This window comes from Cricetulus griseus, chromosome X, assembly GCF_003668045.3.
Source record: "Cricetulus griseus strain 17A/GY chromosome X, alternate assembly CriGri-PICRH-1.0, whole genome shotgun sequence".
Lineage (NCBI taxonomy): Eukaryota > Metazoa > Chordata > Mammalia > Rodentia > Cricetidae > Cricetulus > Cricetulus griseus.
Window position 1 is genome coordinate 6,822,216 of NC_048604.1, and position 19,553 is coordinate 6,841,768.

General features: G+C 37.1%; 1 long non-coding RNA gene across 2 annotated transcripts in view; it reads left to right on the plus strand.

The window, feature by feature from the left end:
* LOC103160025 overlaps positions 1-19,553 on the plus strand; it is a 132,141-nt gene that overhangs the window by 47,794 nt on the left and 64,794 nt on the right. For both annotated transcript variants that reach the window (XR_004771485.1, XR_004771484.1), the window contains exons 4-5: positions 6,085-6,206; positions 6,623-6,766. This is a non-coding gene — a long non-coding RNA (uncharacterized LOC103160025). The remainder of the gene's footprint in view (positions 1-6,084; positions 6,207-6,622; positions 6,767-19,553) is intronic.

Here is a 19,553-nt window from a genome sequence, read left to right on the forward strand (position 1 = left end):
GTAGAAAAATTTTTTCCAATAAACATGTTTATTAGCCATTTATATTTCTTTTTTTCAGAACTGTCTGTTCAGTCCCATAGCCTATTTCTAATTTGGTTGTTTAACTTCTTGATATTTAATTTCCTGAATGCTTTTTTATATCCAATATAATAATCCCCCGTCAGATGTATAGCTGGCAAAGATTTTCTATTATGTGGGCTGCCTTTTTACTCTGTTGACAGTTTCATTTGCTGTACAGAAGCTTTTAAATTTCACAAGGGCTGGAAGGATGGTTCAGTGGTCAAGTGCATTGGCTGATCTTCCAGAGGGCCTAAGTTCAATTCCAAGTACCTACTTGGCAGCTCACAACTGTCTGTAACTGTAGCCCCATGGGAACTGATGCCTTTTTCTGGTGTGCATACATACAAAAAACACTCATACACATAAAATGATATTTTAAAAATGAATGAGATCTAATTTGTCAGTTATTGTCTTCTTTCCTGAACAATTAAGTTCCTATTCAGAGAGTCCCTACCTACAACTATATCTTGGTGTGTACTCCTTATTTTTTTCTAGTAGGTTTCAGGACTTAGGTTGATGTCCTTGATCTTTATGTAGTATGAGATATAAGGATGTAGTTTCATTCATTTACATGAAGATATTTTCACCAAAACCATTTATTGAAGAGGCTGTCTTTTCCCCCACATGTAATTGTGTCTTTGTTAGTTGAATGTGCTTGTATGTCATCCATTGCATTCCATTGATATACATATCTGGTTTTTGCCAGTATTATGCTATTTTATTACTGTGACTTTGTAATACAATTTGAAGTGAGGCCTGGCTGTACCTACAGCAGGATTCTTCTTACTCAGGGCTACTCTGGCTATCTGGGGTGCTTTGTGCTTCCACATGAGTCTTAAGATTTTTTCAAATTTATGAAGACTATTTCAAGAAACATGAATGAGAATAAATGGAATCTGTAGATTGCTTTTATTTTTGTTTTGTTTTGAAACTGGGTTTCTCTGTGTAACAACCCTAGCTGTCCTAGTACTACCTTTGTAAGCCAGGCTGGCTTCAGACTCACAGAGATCCTCCTGCATCTGCCTTCCAAGTGCTGGGATTAAAGGTGTGTGCTACTACTGCCTGGAAAAATCCATGAGTATGAGATGCCTATCCATCATCTACTGTCTCCATCAATTTCTTTCTTCAGTGTTTTAAAATTTGAATTGTAGAGATCTGATGCATCCTTGCTTAGTTTTATTGGAAGGGCCTTGAGGTACAACATTAACTTATGAAATTGACATTTCTCTGTGTAGCTTCTTAGCCTCAGGAACTTCTCTCTTAGGATTGTTTTCATTGCACCTCATAAATTTTGTTATGCTGTGTTTTATATTTTTATTTACTTCTAGGAATTTTAAGGTATATCTTTTGTGTTCTTCAAGAACTCATTCATCTTTCAATAGTGTATTTAATATACATGAGTTGTGTATGTTCTGGGGTTTCTTTTATTGTTAATTTGTAGTCTTATTCCATTGGGGTCAGACAGAATACAAGGAATTATTTCAATTTTCCTGTAATTCTTAAGACTTTCTTTGTGTTATGTGACTGATTTTAGTGAGACTTTTGTGGACTGCTGAGAAAGAGGTTACCCTGAAGCATTTAGATGGAGTATTCTATAGATGTCTGTAAAGTCTATTTAATATATGATATCATTTACTATATATCTGTCTATATTTTGTGTGGAAGAACTGCCAGTTGGTGAGCTACCAATATACTAAGATTAATCCTTGGCATTACATCTAAGAGTATTTAATTTTTTCACTTTATTTCACCATTCTTCTCACTTGTTTTCCATTTTTTATTTGAATTAGAAACAAGATAGTTTTACATGTCAATCCCTGTTCTCTCTCCCTCCCCTCCTCACCTGCCACCCCCCCAACTAAAACCCTACCTATCACATACCCTTTCTGCTCCCCAGAGTGGTTGAGGCCTTCCATAGGGGGTCTTCAGAGTCTGTCATATCCTTTGGGATAGGGCTTAGGCTCACCCCGTGTGTCTTGCCTCAGGTAGTATCCCTCTATATGGGATGGGCTCCCAAAGTCCATACTTATGCTAGGGATAAATACTGATCTACTCCAGGAGGCCCCCTGGATTTCTGAGGTCTCTTCACTGACACCCACATTCAGGGGGTCTGGAATAGTGCCATGCTGCTTTCCCAGCTATCAGTCTGGGGTCCAAGAGCTCCCCCTTGTTCAGGTCGGCTGTTTCTGTGAGCTCCACCAGCCTGGTCTGGACCCCTTTGCTCATTACTCCTCCTTCTCTGCACCTGGATTCCAGTTCATTTCAGTGTTTAGCTGTGGGTGTCTGCTTCTACTTCTACCAGCTGCTGGATGAAGGCTATAGGATGGCATATAAGTTAGTCATCAATCTCATTATCAGGGGAGGACATTTAAGGTAGCCTCACCTCTGTTGCTTAGTTTGTTAGTTGGTGTCATCTTTGTAGATCTCCAGACATTTCTCTAGTGCCTGATTTGTCTTTAAACCTATAATGTCTTCCTCTATTATGTGTTCAACATCCTTAGGCATCAGGGAAATGAAAATTAAAACAACTATGAGATACAATCTTACTCCTGTCAGAATGGCTAAATTAAAATAAAAACACCAATGGTAACTTATGCTGGAGAGGATGTGGAGAAAGGGGAACACTCCTCCACAGCTGGTGCGAGTGCCAATTCATACAGTCACTTTGGAAATCATTATGGCGATTCCTCCGAAAAATGGGAATCAATCTACCACAAGACTCAACAATTCCTCTCTTAGGCATATACCCAAAATAAGCACATTCATACAACAAGGACATCTGTTCAATGATGTTCATCGACACATTATTTGTAATAGCCAGAAACTGGAAGCAGCCTAGATGCCCCTCAACTGAACAATGAATAAAGAAAATGTGGTACATTTACACAGTGGAGTACTACTCAGTGGAAAAAAAAAACAATGGCATCTTGAAATTCGCAGGCAAATGGATGGAACTAGAAGAAACCATTCTGAGCGAGGTAAATCAGTCGCAAAAAGGCAAATGTGGTATGTACTCACTCATATATGGATTTTACACATAGAGCAAATGATTATAAGCCTAAAATCCACACCGCCAGAGAAGCTAAGAAACAAGGAGTACTCTAAGAGAGTCATACATGGTCCTCCGGAGAAGGGGAAATGGACAAGATCTTCTGAGCAAATTGGGAGCATGGGGGGAGGGGAGAGGGAGCTAGGAGAGTGAGAAGAGGAGAAAAGGAGGGGTGAGGAGGATATGATAGTATTCATTTTATATAATTGGGCACACCTATTTTCAGGGTGTCCATGTTCAGAATCATGATGTCCCATTAATTTGTTATTACCTTAATTTCTTGAAGGCAGCAAATAGATGGTTCCTGAGTTTTGATCCAATCTACTAGTCTCAGTCTTTTGATTGGAGAATTCAGATCTTAAGATTGGAAAATCCAGATATTAAGAGTCATTATTCAAAGATGTGCATTGATTTATGTCATTTGTTGATTTTTGTAGCATTTGGTTATCATTGTTCATCTCTTGCTTTCTTATTATTCTAGTGTGGCTTTGTGGACTGATTTATGTTTTATATGCCTGAAGGATTCCTTCAAATAACTTCTGGTGATAAGAGCCTTCACTCTGTTTTTATCATGGAAAGTTTTCACTTTTCTTTCAATTATTGAAGAAAAGTAGCTTTCCTGGGTATAGTAGTCTGTTTTGGCAGTTGCTATCTTTTGGAACTTAAAATATATTATTCTAAGACATAACTTTTAAAACTTCAGCTGCATAACTGCTGTTATTCTGCTAGGTCTGTCTTTGTATCTGACTTACTGTTGCTCCCTTGCTGCTTTCAATAACACTGTCCTTGCTCTGTGTGTATTTAGTGTTTTATTTATAGTATTATGAGGAGATGTTCTTTTCTGGTCTCATTTCTTTGGAGTCCTAAGTGCCTCATGGTTCTCAATTGGCATCTGTTTCCTAACTGAAAAGTTTTTCTGTTGTGATTCTTTTCAAAATGTTTTCTATGCCTTTAGAACTCCATTCTTCTCCTATTACCTGTAGAATTCATCTTTTAAGAATGTCATGTTTGTCTTCCTACTGCCATCTTCTTATTATTCTATGTTGTCTTTGTAAGACTGTTCTAGTTCCTCACCCTGGTCTTCAAGCTCAGAGATTCTGTACTGTCCTTGATTCATTTTACTAATGAGACTGCATTTCAGAGTGTTGTTTACTTAGCATTTCTATATCTCTGCAGAAATCCTCATTCATGTTTTATATTCCCTTCCTTATTTTATTTAGCTGATTGTGTTCTTAATATGGAGTATTTTCCACATTGATTTCTTTGTACTTAATATCATCATTTTGAGTTTTCTGTCTTTCATCTAATGTACTCTTACTAGATTCCATTATTGTGGAATGAGTAGTTTATGGAGGATTTATGTTGTCTTGTATTTTATGTTTATGTCACTGTGTTGGGATTTACACACCAGGGCTTACTTTGTTTCTTGGGATTTGTTTTCATCTGCTGCATTCTTTTAGTTGAACTATTTTCAGTGTTCAAGAGGGACTTGGATATTTTAGAGTTGAGGTGCTAGTTCAGATAATAGTTCCTCAGTCCAAGAGACTAGGGTGCCTTTTGAGAGCTTCATATTATTCCCTGAGTAGAATGTTAACTGTGAGAACAACCACAGCTGCTGGATATTACCACTATGCAAATGTGTACTAGCCAATTAACAACAATGGCCCCTTTGACTTCAATAACTGTTGGAGGATAAATAACTGAGGATAGTATGAAGTATACTGGGATTGTAGTTAATAAGGTTAGGGGTGGGAGGAAAAGGAAGTGTGTGAGAATAGGAATTAAATTTAGATTGACTTTTTAAATGAAAAAATATCAAAGTGTGTCAGATAGCTGGAAGGGATAACATTAGGGTTTTTTTAAAATTTTAGATATTGCTAAAGCTACAGAAAATTGTAAATAAGAAGTGAAAATAGAAGGGGAAAAGATGAAGAGATTTAAGAGTAACAGGTGACAAATAAAAGACACTGGTGAAAGATATGATCAAAGAAGCATACACAGCAATCCTAAAACCTAACTAAGAAACCTACAGTTGAAAAAGCATCCTGAGACATTTATGCAGGAGTGATAGTAAATAATCAAAACCAAGAAATAAAAAGTTTGTGTAGCAAGTTAACTGCTGGCATAGCTGCCCTGAGTTGAAAGATGAGGGTCTTATATATTCTCATGAATACATGATCACACTCAACATGCAAGGGTCTCTACTTAAATTCCTACACTTCAGAAGGAATTGGATAATAGGTAGGCAGGATCCTGATTTTCAAAGAGTATAGAAAAATTGGGAAATTTAATGGGAACTGAAAAGTAAAAGAACCCCTCACTCTGGAGTTTAATATGTAGTTTTTAGCTGACTGTGTCAAGAATTTCGACACAATTGAAACAATATGCTAAAACAAACTGTTGTGAAGATTGCTGCTGGAAAAAGTACTCTGATAAAACGGGGTTTTTGAGTGAACAAATATGAGTTCCAACCCTGGTTCTTCCCTGTCATCACTTGATTTTGCCATCTCTTTCCCTTTCTCTTTAACCTCATGCTTCTTTCTCCTTCCATTTATTCTTCCTCTCTGCTCTCCTCTCCACTAAATCTCTCTGCTTCCTTTTCTTGTCCCACTTGTGTTTCCATTCATTTCCCTTCAGTTACATTGGTTACTCTCTTCTTCTTCAATACCATTTCCGTCCTTTTGTTTCCTTTTATTTCTCTAGAATTCCTTGCTAAAGTTAATATCCAGAGTGTCTAAATCTTAAAGTGTTTGAATCTGATATATGTTAGTATTTCCAACAGAACCTGGTTTTCTTTTCAATCACAGACTTTCCTATAATGACACAAACACAAAGAAAACAAATATTTCCAAAGAAGCATTAGCTTGAAGCTTGCTGCTCCCATTCCCCACCCTGAGCCCCAGGGACAAACTCTCCTCTGCTAGCTTACACCATACATTTTGCCTTTCAGCTTTAACCCATTTTCTTCCTCTCAGTTCTAGACGAGGCCTCATGGGGGAGCTGCTCTCTCACTGTAGATATGCCAGATCTGTCGTCTCTAACAAGGACTGACCTTTATGGATTGGAATGAAACATGACTTTTGCTTCAGAGACAAAGGTTTCCTATTGCTATTTTCCTGCAAATGTCTTTATTTTGTTTTCCTCAAGGAACCAGAATTTAAGTCTACATTTTACTTTAGCAAAATAAAATTCCCAAATAAAATCCAAGTTGTTTGTTGGTAAAGCTTTTCCTTGTTCAACATTGAAATAAAGGATAATTTCAAGTATTCCTCCCACAGATGGGTTTTCCATGTAATGTCTTTAGAAAGAGTTCATTGTCACTAATTCTGTTATGATAACAGCATCTGATTTATGATCTTAAAATGTTGCCAGGATCAGAAAAATTCAAATGAATCCTGTGGCTAAACTGCAAATTGATTTATAAACACAAATCCCTTCGGTTCATTTTTAAAAATGAAGTACCAGGAGAAAACAAATAGAAGCTAAATTGGTTGGTGTACCTTTCTGCTGCAGATTGATCTGCCATTCAATCGCTTAGAAATTTCTATGAATCACGTTGGTGCAGCTCGAAGACAGTGAAGATTGCTGCTCTTATCGATGACCCAAAGCATCAAAGAGCCTCACAGTACCCACTGGATCCTACAGAAGAAACAACAGGTTAGCCTAAATTGAGCCTTAACTTTAAGCATGTCACTTCTCTGGGCCAATCTATGTTTTCTATATGATTTACCCATTTAAATAGAACCTTTCATAAGATTGCAGACTACCTGGCTTGTGCCCTTCTATTTCTCATTGGCAAAACTGAAATCTAGGAAGGGAAATGAGTTTTTCTAGGGTTAACCAGTTGGATAGCTGTGTTTATGGAGCATGAAGGACATACTTTCTGGGACACCATCAAGATAGCCTTATTGAGTGATCTGACTTAGTTCTGTTTCAAGTAGTACATGTCTGTGAAGACAAACTGTTCATGGAATATTAAGTTAGCATAGTTATATACTAATATTTAGTTTCTTGTCATCCTAAGTTATTTGAATCTCTGAGCCAACACAGATTGTGGAATTACTTCTATCATAAGATGAAAAGATTTATGTGGATCAGTAAGATGACTCAGTGGGTGAGGACACTTGCTGCTAAGGCTGATGCTCTGAGTTTGATTCCCAAGACCAATATGGTATAAAGAACAAACTCTAGCAGGTTCTCCTCTGGTTTCCACATGTGTGCCATGGCATACTCCATTACTAATGGATAAATAAATAAGTAAATAATATAATAAAATTAAAATAAAGAAATGTAGAAATGATCATTCTTTCCTTAAGACTTAGTCCTCCCTCAGCCTTAGTGCTCCAGAGCAAAGATTGAGCTATTATTTGAGAAGTCCTTACCATGAAAAGAAAGAAACACTTTCTAAATGGATTTCTGAAAGAGAAGGGAAACTTGTAACACAAATAATAAAAAACCCTGAGACAGATATTGGGGTTCTAGCTGAAGATCAGAGAAGCAAAGCAGCCGGTAGCTCTTCTACCAAGGCTGAAATGGAGATCTTGTCTGAAACTGAATCTCAAATAAGACCCTTTGCTTCTTCCTTATATTCTCTCTAGCACTGGGACTAAAGGTGTGAGCTCTGTTACTCTTTTGGACTCATTCACTCTCATGTAGGCCAGGTTGGTCTTGGACTCACAGAGATCCATCTGCCTCTATCTCCTGAGTACTGTGATTAATGCTGTGTGACACCACTGCCCAGCCTCTATAGCTAACTAGTGTGTCTAGCTTTGCATTCTGATCTCCAGTTGCTTTATTAGGTCATAAGAAACAGATGCACCAGGATCGGAGTCTATGAGCTTGACTTCCTTCTATAGAAGTTCAAGCGCTAGAGTTGGGAAGCTATTACATAATCAAAACCATAAAGCACAGTACCTTTTTACCTCTTTACTTGTTTTGAGCATTGCAGGTAGTGCAGAGGCCGTAGCCCAGCAGCACCAGAGGAAGGCAGATAATAGATAAACTTGTCTTTCCATTGTCTGCATATGGAATGTGTCAGGTCCAGAAATTTCCAGATATTTCCTGTTCTGGATAGTTTTATGTCAACTTGACACAGGCTAGAGTCATCTGAGAGGAGGAAACCTCAAGAAAATTCATCTATAAGACCTTGCTGTAAGCAAGCCTGTAAGGCATTTTATTAATTAGTGATTGATGGAGATGTCCCAGCCATTGTGGGTGGTGCCATCCCAGGGCTCTTAGTCTTGGGTTTTATAAAAAAGCAGACTGAGCAAGCCATGGGGAACAAGTCAGTGAGCAGCACCCTCCATGGCCTCTGCATCAGGTCCTGCCTCCAGGTTCCTGCCCTGTTTGAGTTCCTATCCTGATTTCCTTCAGTGATGAACTGTGATGTGGAAATGTAAGCTGAATAAACCCTTTCCCCCCAACTTGTTTATTGGTAATGGTGTTTTGTTGCAGCAATAGAAACTCTAAGATTTACCCCATTTAGAAAGGTCTGACTGTAGAGGTGTTTATAGGTAGCGACTTGGAGATGGTATCACAATAAATATAGGGTGTAATTATTTCTTTGGTATGGTGCCTGAATTCATTTCTTATGAGTGTATAGCATGGCTATCTCTCATTGTCATGAAGTATATTTATGATGATCTAGGAGGGAAGGGGGCTCAAAGGTTCTAAACAAAAAGGAATGATAATAAGCATTTGGTGTGTAGCTAAAAGTTACAACAGTTACCTAGTATTTACAAAGTATTAGTTTCATTCCTAGTACATACGCACACACACACACACACACACACACACACACACACACACACACTGATTTGTTCAGTACAAACTGTATGTGTGTATTGAAATTTCACCCTTCAATCCATTAATATATAATTGTCATATGCTAGGAAAAGGAAATTTTATATTTTAAAATTATATTGCACTTATGTTTTGTGTGTGTGTGTGTGTGTGTGTGTGTGTGTGTGTGTGTGTGTGTGTGTGTGTGTGCACTCGCATGTCTATGTGTGTGTACTGAGTTAGTCAGAAGACAAATTTCATTATTTGGTTCTCACCTACCATGTGGATCCTAGGAATTGAACTCAGATTGTCAGGCTTGGCAGCAAGTACCTTCCCATAATGATCCATCTTGCTGGCTTCAGAAATTAAATGAAAAGAAAAGAAATACCAGTCACTTTGATGATTAACAGGTCCCTTGCTCTGTATACAGCATCAATAACCAAATCCTAGAATTTTAGAACTCCAGTGTTCAAGTAGATGGAATAAACTCTTTGGTGTAAATGGACCAGACTACAAATGGCGCTGTTCATTAGATAAAGAAATGCAATAGTACACGAGAACAAAGGGAAATAACAACTAGACTGCAGTAATTAGCAATTAGGTGTGGAACTCAAAATACAAAATTCTTGCTGAAGTGACCTTAACAATTCAGAGTATGATGTGAAGGTATAACTGAGAAATTGAAACTATGTCTTCTGTACTGTGAAACCATACATAGAGAAGTAACACTTTTAGTAGATGGGAACAGAGTGAGCATAGATTCAGAGCAAAGGGAACTCCATAATATTTATGCTGTGTCATAAGCTGTCATGGCTTAATGCTACTTGGACCAAGATAATTATTACTTTTTAGGGCTCCAGGGTCCAGATAAGACTGTAGAGCCATGACCTCCTCCAACCCTGCAGAACTTAGCTTCAGCTCAAGCTGGCCTCACTGGTTCATTGCCACAAAGTTGCTTCAGAGAGTCTAGTCACCCTGCAAATGAGGAAATTGCATCTTCACAGTCTTTAAGTTATAGGTCCTCAGGGATATACTGGGTTTCTGATGGATGATTTCACAATATCCAAGGCTATGAGCAAACTTTTTCTCTTTGTGTCTTATCCAATCTATCTTGAGCTGCTCTGTACTCTAGCTTTAGTGTCAGAGGATTTGCTTTATCCTTCTGTGGACTTATAACTGTACCTGTGACTCCTTTCCTGCTAATATCAATAGATAGCTCCTAGCTTTCCTTTATTCAGGGCACTTTGATACAGGGCCTCTTGTTAGGATGGTAGCATGTATTTGAGTCAGTAATTATTCAGGCAATTCAATTTGTTCTGCTGGAATTACATTCAATATATGACCTTAGTAGAAATGGTACCTCCTAAATAGGTGACACCTTATGTGCTATTATGTACAGATATTTTCCCCCAAATTTACATGTTGAAATTTTAATCTCTACTACTGCTAGGTATAACCATGTAGTCATCCCTCAACATCTCTAGGGCATTGGTTATAGGATCCTGATTTATTGTAAAATCTACAGATGTTCATGTTGCTTATGTATAATCACACCATGCTTGCACAGCATCTCTGAGTATCCTCCTGTGGGAGTCTTGTCATTTCTAGATTAGTTATAGTATGTAACAAAAAGTTAGTGTAATTCATTTTACTGTTTCATAATGGCCAAAAAAGTCTGTATGTATTAAGTATGCAAGTATAAAAACAAACAAAATTTTAATCCTTGAAATTTGTAAGTTCCTAATCCAATTTTTGTTTGTTTGTTTGTTTTTCGAGACAGGGTTTCTCTGTGTAGCTTTGGAGCCTATCCTGGCACTCGCTCTGGAGACCAGACTGTCCTAATCCAATATTAATACTGCCTTTATAAGAAGAAAATTTGAAGACAGGCATAGGTGGCGCACACTTTAATCTCAGCACCCAGGAGGCAGAAGCAGGTGGATCTCTGTGAGTTTGAGACCAGCCTGGTCTACAAGAACTAGTTCCAGGACAGCCTCAAAGCCACAGAGAAACCCCATCTCGACAAACCAAAAATAAAGAAGAAACTTTGAAGTAGCTCTGATAAATTAGTCAGACGTGGCTAGCCAGGCATCACCTTCACCCTTTTCCATGCCATTCTCATCCATCCCATCAAGTGCTTCATCTATAGGTTGGAAGTCATATTTCTAGGTATAATACTATTTATCACTGAAAATTCTATTGGGCTACCTTATTCTTAAATGATTTAATATGTCAACAATCAACAAAAGTTATAGAAAGGGGAAAGTTGAAAGTTGAGGCGAGGGGAGGGAAATGTAGGATAGACAAATTTGACTATTTACAGAGGGTTGGGATGGATAACTGGATACTAAGAGGTATGAATATCATCCATGCACATGGATAACAAAGGTCAGAGAAGCCAGAGGTATATTTTGTTATGAATTAGATCTGTTTTTAGACAATTTCACACATGTACACAATACATATGGGCTATACTATTCCACTTTCCTACCACCTGTCAATCCTCTCTCCTCTTCATAAATTTCTCTCCTTTCCATGATTAAGAAGCCAGAATTTATTTACTGCTTTCATGAGATGCAGGTCACCAAGGGTACACCTATCATAAACTAGAGATGCCCTTGCCCAGTGTGGCCCTGTCTGGCTTTGGAGGAAGACCATTAGCTTTGTGGCACTGGTTCTTATAAAATAGAATAATGTTTTTTTGTTCTAAACTTATATGTCACTGATGCCATGGTGTGGCTTTGGAAAGAGGTGATGAAGGTTATCTTAGCCAGGGAGTGTCACAATAAGCATGGATGTCCTAAATGCCAATGTTCCTTTTTCTGGTATCACTTCAAGAAGTCAGTACCTCCTAGTACATACATTTGTAGCAACCTAGTTTTTTTCTGCCATAAAACATTTGCAATTATAATGCATCATATTTTTGTTCATCCCTCTAACCGTCTAGATTATAAATTCTATTAAGATCAATAAGGTAATTGTCATATAATGCATACTTATTCAGTGATGACTGTGTGAAACCTTTCACTACATATTTCCATAGTTTGTTTAACAAACTACAGCTCCTAAAATATACCTGCAGTATTTGGATCATGGGTTCTCCACCATATCACTTAATTTCATCTTTCATTGTCTGATTCTGACACTGGGGCTTTCCTCTTTCACACCTAAATGTTATTGTTATTTCATTAGCCACACCCATATAATACAGAACATGAAATGCCAATATTAAAATCCTTAGTCACATCTACAGAAAATCTTTTTGTCAAATGACATAATGAAGTCACAAATTTGGGGGTATTATAAAATACAGACATCTTTGGAAAGGGGGAAGTGACATACTTTTAACCACAGATGATTTACAAAAACTATAGATCTGATGTGATCTTCATTTTAAGATGCAAAGTATGGGGCTGAAGATAGATAGCTTCTCAACTAAGTCAAAGGTGCTCCTGCAGTCCTTGAAAAATAGTTATGTAGCAAAGGCAGCTGGACAATGGCCAATAAGAATCAGGAGGCAGAGGTCTAGGGTTAGGACTGAGATGACACATTGCCGTAATATTTTGTTTCAGAAACTGTTTTGAAAGCAAAAAGCAATTTTAGGAATGTTTGTTGAACATCTAGAAATACCCAGATGTTTGGTTAAAAGAAAGACTGTCACAATCTGGCCAACTGAGAGTGTATAAAATCATCTTCCAGAGAAACTAAAGGGCAAAACAAGATGTGTTGGCAGACAAGACCCAGAAGATTGCATACAAAGGTGACATGGAGTTTTCTGGGTATATAATAAAGGTTCTTCCTGACCAAGTTGGTCTTGGTCTGCCTGCCACAGACAAAGAATGTACTTTGCTCTCACATTACTGGTGGGGGTGGTGGTTACCTTAGATGTCTGTTTCAACTGGCTTTAGGCATTCCTACATACCTGCAACATTAAGTCATGAGATGGAGATTCTCTTCCTTTCTCATCTGTGTCCCATATTCTTCTCTGGTCTGTATAACCAAAATAGGAAATTTTCACTTTGTTCCAGAATTCTGTTTCCCTTGTTTTTTTCCTGAACACAATTGGATATAGGACTAAATTGCTTCTCATTTCTCTCAATGGATTTACTTTCATAAATGAGTGTAATGACAACTTTAGTTAAAATTTCATAGCAAACATATAAGAGGGCATTTATAACATAAATCTGCAGCAAAATATGAAATATTAGGATTTCCAGGCTGTCTTGCCCCTGAACGTGGGAAAGAAACCATCTTTCTTGATGCAAAAAAGAAAAAAAGAATAGGATGATTAAATATCTCAGGTACTCTGCAAAGTCCACCACATCATCCTGGGCTGGGTCTAGGCCCTTCTCCATGTGTCCAGGGCAAGAGTGCATCCTTTCACATGGCATGGGATCTCAAAGTCCCTTCTTATACCAGGGAAAAATACTAATCTACTACCAGTGGCCTCCTAAAGTGCAAAGGCCTCCTCATTGACATCCATGTTCAGGGGTCTGTATCAGTCCTCTACTGGTCTCCCAGATAGCATCTGGGGTCATTCTGTTCCCCCTTGTTCAGGCCCCATTGAGGGAGGGCCCTACCCTGCCTGGGGAGTGGAGGGTGGATGGGGTGGAGGGTAGATCTGGGTGGGGTAGGAGGGATGAGGGTGAGGGGAGGGAGAGGGAGAAGGGATTGACATGTGAAACAAGCTTGTTCCTAATTTGAACTAATAAAAAATATCTCAGGTACAAATTTGACATATTAGAAAGTGACCAGTTCTAAATGCAGTCCCATGGAAAAATACAGTCAGAGGTTCAGGAGCCATGCAGAATAATGGCAGCAGACTAAACAGAAAACTCAAGTGTCATCTCATAAAGATAGGCAGGAAGATAGACTAGAAATTCATCTTGCCTTGCTCAGGCAAAATGACTAAGAAATAAAAATCTAGATGAAAGGCAAGCATATAAGTCTTAGATTCTCTCATATATATGTGTGTATATATCTATATCATTTGAAAATTAAGGATAAAATCTTCATGGAACTAATAAATAGAGATGTTAATAATAGCTCTTATGAAAGTGACAGGAAAATGACAGCTGATGGAATAGGCAAAAAGCAATGACATTTTGAACCTGTCTTCTCTCTATGGTCTATCCTGAATTATCCCCAACAAGAACACTATACCAGATTGCACGATATATCATGTTATCTAGCAATTTCTAATAGAAAAAAAGTACCCTTGTTAAGGAGATAGTTGTGTTTACTCCTTTAAAATAGAAAGCACTATGGCAACAGAAAAATATGGTTTGCAATAACCTTGTATCTATGACTATTTGGATAAACACACCAGGGAATAAAAATAGATAAAAGTATGGGGTGTGTTATCAATGCATTTGAAGCCTAATATGAATCCATCTCAACATTTTATAATAGTCTCTCTTCAATTTAATTACAATCTTTTATATTGCTTAAAAATATGAGGCTGAGCTTCCAAAGCCCATTTGTGCACTAGGGATAAATACTAGTTCCATTGCCAGAGGCCCCATAGACTGCACAAGCCTCCTAACTGACACCCACGTTCAGCGGGCCTGATTAGGTCTTAATGTTGGTTCCCCAGCTGTCAGACTGAGGGTCTGTGAGCTCCCACTTGCTCATGCCAGCTGTTTCTGCGGGTTTCCTCAGCATAGTCTTGACCCTTTGTTCATCCCTCCTCCCTCTCTGCAACTGGATTCCACGAGTTCAGTTCAGTGCTAAGCTGTAGGTGTCTGCTTCTTCTTCCATCAGTTGCTGGATGAAGGCTCTAGAATGGCATATAAGGTAGTCATCAATCTCATTATAGGGGAAGGGCATTTAAGGTAGCATCTCCACTATTGCTTAGAGTGTTAGTTGGGGTCATTCTTGTAGATCTCTGGACATTTCCCTAGTGCCATATTTTCTAGTGCACGAATGGGCTTTGGGAGCCCATTCCCTATGGAGGGAAACTCTATCAGCCTAGATACAGGAGAAGGGCCTAAGTCCTGCCCCAAATGATGTGATAGACTTTGCTGATCCCTCATTGGAAGGCCTCACTCTCCCTGGGGAGTGGATGGGGGGTGGGGTGGAGGTTGGTGGGGGGAGTGGGAGGATGGGAGAGGGAACTTGGATTGGTATGTAAATTAAGATTTTTTAATTTAAATAAAAATTAATTTTAAAATGTGAGGCTGAAATAGAAATTCAGCAAGTCGGTCAAGGCCTCAGATGTGGCTGCTGAACAATCATGAACAATTCCTCAATAATCTCAAAGTAACTCTTTGCCTTTAGACACGTGAATACGATAGAAACTTTCTACAGACAAATCTGTCTGATGACTCCAGATTGTGAGCAATAGTAGCAGTTTGGTAACAGTAGTAGCTATTTTGAAAGTCAGTTAAAAGTTATTTAAAAGTAAGACCATCCCAGGACTTATAATAGCTGTGTATAGGGGTTACTGAATCACTGTTGGGGCTATTTTTCCACAAAAATGAGTGCACTCTGGACCTCCTAGGCATTGATTGCTTAGTTGTTGAAGCCAAGGTTGGTGAACTATGTGGAGCATAAGGACACACTTGAGAGTAAAGGCTTCCAGAGTGAGGGTATGCATACTGAGGAAGTCGAGGCCCTATTTTCTACTTACAACAATTCCTGTCTAACTGGAATGGACTTAGGCTCCTAGAAAATGCAGAAGGTAGTCCAGCTAAGCTAAACTGAGTTGTTTTCTTTTCTTGAAACTTTATTTACTTTTCTTCTTTGATGAGCTGAACTGGGAAATCCTGGAAGGAAAGCATGCTTCTCTTCTTTCTTTGTCTCGTTTACCGTTTAATCTCTGGGAGTTAAGAGAGAACAACATGGGCCTTGGAGAAGACAAGGCCCAGAGTTCGGTTTTCAGAACTGGCAATTCAGGCTAAAGACGACAAAGACTGCCAGTCCAGAGAATTCAGCTCTGCAGCATCTTCTCTCTCAGCTTGTGCTACTGTTCTATCTTCACTGCCTTAGATTAAACATGCTTCTGGAAGACAGTCCCTTTCTCACAAAGCTAAGAGAATAAGAGAGAGAGAAGTCACCATTACTTCCTCCCTTTAGCTTCAAGTAATTCTTTGCTGAAGTCTTCCCTGAAAAAGGCCCCATGGAACCACAAAATTCTGGAAGCCCTCTGGTGGCATAAAGGACTTGACAACATGACTGGGTACTCTGTATCTATCAGGAGTGGGACTCAAAACTTTACCTGGTCTCAAATTCTAGCATTCTGCATTTGTAGCCATTTGATAGTTCCCAGAAGAATCTGGAATTGGGTAAATTTCAAATTATTCCAGGTAAATCCAGCCTCATCATATTTTGCTCATAGTTTGGAACAACCTAAGAGAAAGATTACAAATTGAAATTTTAAAGTTGATTTTCATTCCATCTGTTGGAAGTGTACAGTTGTTTCACTTACACATTTCTCCAGGGAAGCAAACTAAGTAATTTGAAAAAAAGCCCTCTTTTTAAAATTAATTTCACTGTAACTTACCATTAAACACATAGGGAGTACTACTTAAACCATTAAATAAAGATAAACACTCCAGAGAAAATGGAAACATCCAATGGAATATCTGGCTTAATTCAGAAAAAAGTCTGTAATACCACAATTGCCTGCCTTAATTAGACTGAAGCAAAACTAATAGTATTAGTTCCATAAATCAGTTTCATTCATTGTAAGCCCAGGCCTGCCCAAGACATATACCAGTGTTTGTTAATGAGAGCATTTCACTATACACAGAATTTCTTAGCCACTGTACTATGCTATAAAGTTAAGTGTTGGTTAGAAAATTAAGGTGGCTACAGGCCAAAAGGACTTCACTGCTAAGAGAGGTATGGTGGGCCATACCTTTGAGTTTTTTAAGACATAGCAGTGAGCTTTGCATCTGCTTTCTACAAAATACTCCAAGAAACTCCATTTCTTTTCATATGTGGATTTTGGATAAGGGCCTCAAAGATATCCTGCCTTAATTTCAAGGCCAGGACATTCTATTATTTCTCTCCAAAGTTTCTACTTGGAATATTAATTGGAAAAACTTAACCAGAAAAAAAAAAAAAACGTTCCAGGTAAGTGTTACTTGTTTGCCAGACTGTTTTGTATTCTCTCTGAAAGTTTGTTCATAGTACATTTGGCTATAATGCGCTGTATCAAAGTTCTTCCTGACTTGTCTTTTTTGTCCTTAGGAACAGAGTCTCACTGATGTATTCCTAGATTTTATATAACACTTTGTACCAATTTAACAGAACAAGATTAGTAAGAAAGTCCACTTTGGTATGTGTCTCTTGTTCTTCTCTTCATTTTTCTTTACTTTTACTTTTTCTTTCTTTGTTCCTTTGTTTCTTTGGATAGGTTATACAATACCAAATCATTGAACATATGCATATATGAGCAACACTAAATGAGCTCAGCTAGTTGAATTTAATATATATATATATATATATAATATATATTATATATATATGTAACAATGATGAAGGAAAGATCATGGATTTAAGGGATAGTAGGGGGACATGGAAGGAGTTGGAGGTGTAAAGGATAGAGAAGAAATGATATAAATGAAGTAGTTATTTATGAAATTCTAAAAAATAAAATAAAGAGCATACATAATGCCCAGTATCTAAACTTTCTTGAGATAAAAAATTGTCACAGAGAAAAATTACAGAAGAGTGAATTGTAGATTGAGAAAACAATATGGAAAAAGACAGAGTTGGACAAGTGTATTCAAATAACTCTGATGCATTTACAACTTGTTTAGAAAATAGGATTAAATTATGAAATAATTTGCTAAAATTGTTGAGGAATTTTAGTCTCATTCTGGAAAATAAATTAATTCTGTCTATATATGGGGGAGTCAAACTATGGTTCCTGAGCCAAGTTGTGTTGGATCCTTATTTTTGCAAATAAAATTGTATAATACAGTGAAGCTCATAAATTTTCATAGTGTCTATGGCCATTTTAATGCTAAGAACAGCAGAAATGAGCAATTATGATACAAGCTTTATGGCCCATAAAGCTCAGAATATTTGCCATGTGGCTATTTACAGAAAATATTCTGTAATAGGAAGTTGAAAATGTTTGAGAAGAGGTGTGACAAGTTCAATATTATAACTGATGATGATTATTATAGAAGTTACAGACAGGAAATTTAAGACTGAATGATTGGAAAACTTTTGAGTAAATCAGGATTTTGGAAATTGAGGCAGAGACAATGGAACATAGGAAACATTTACAAGGCATTGTATACTTAGGATCAATTCAGCTTCACAATATTTGGCATGTGGAAGATTTTAAAAGGAGAGTAAGACCATTGGAATTTTATTTCTGAATCACTAGCTGTTCATTGCTGTGAATCATAATAGGTCATATAGTAAGACCATCAGATTTAAGAAGCAATGACCATGTCACTTAATGTGTTGGCTTTAGTATGTCAATAAAGTGCCAAGGCAAAATGTCTGATGTGCATGAATCTAAAGCTCATAAAAGAGAAGAGGATCAGATACTAGGAATTGAAAGTTATCAATATGTAACAATATCTGTTTGTGCCAACACATATTAATTATATAAATTAATGGGCATCTTTGTGAAAAATTTCACACATACTTATAACCCTTTTAGTTACTTTAGCCCCTATTATATTATTATTCTCCACTGTCTTCCTACTACATTTTTCTTCCTTCCTCTAGATTATAAAAATGAGCACAATCTTTTAATATGTGTATTTTTAAATCTAGCTTACTTTATTTAATGTAATGAATCCAATGTAATTCCATGTATTTCCTACAAATGATGTAACTATGTTCTTTTAAATAAATGAATATTCCTCCTTTGTCATCCTGAAAATTCTTTTGTGATTGGCATCTAAGCTGATCTCATTAATTGACTTCTGTATATAGTGCAACAATAATTATGGGTATGCTAGTTTCTCTATTGCATGGTGACTTTGATGCCTTCAGGTATATTCTCAGCATGATATAACTATATCATATAGCAGTTCTATATTTAGTTTTTAAAGGAACATGAATACTAATTTTCATAGCAGTAAAACTAATTTATTTGCATTCTTATCAATAGTGTATTAGTTTCTATCCCACTTATTCTTAAAAACATGATTTTTTTCCTTGACTTTAGCCATTTTCCTTAGGGCGAAATGTTATATCAATATAATTTTCATTTACATTTGCTTAATAACCCAAGAAGTTGAATATTTTTAAAAATAAATTTATTAGCTATTTGCACTTCTTTGTTGAGACAGTTATGCTTTTAATTCATTTGTCCATTTATTGATTGAACATCTTGTTCTTTTGATGCTAATCATTTTTAGTTCTTTATATATTCTAGATGTTAATTTTCTACTTTCCAAAGTGCAAAGAAGACTATGTTTGACAAATTTATAGTCAACATCATTCTGAATGGGTATGAATTGAAAACATTTCTCCAAAATTCAGGAATTAGATAAGGGTGTCTATTCTCATTTTTATTCAATAAAATACATGAATTTTAAACCAAAATAGATATGCAAGAGAAAGAAATAAAAAAGAATAAAAGCAGGAAAAGGACTTAAAATTATCCCCACTTGCAAATAATATGATCCACTACTAAAAAGACCCCAAAGAGTCCATCAGAAGAGTCTGCGATGTTTGTACTTTTAGTGAG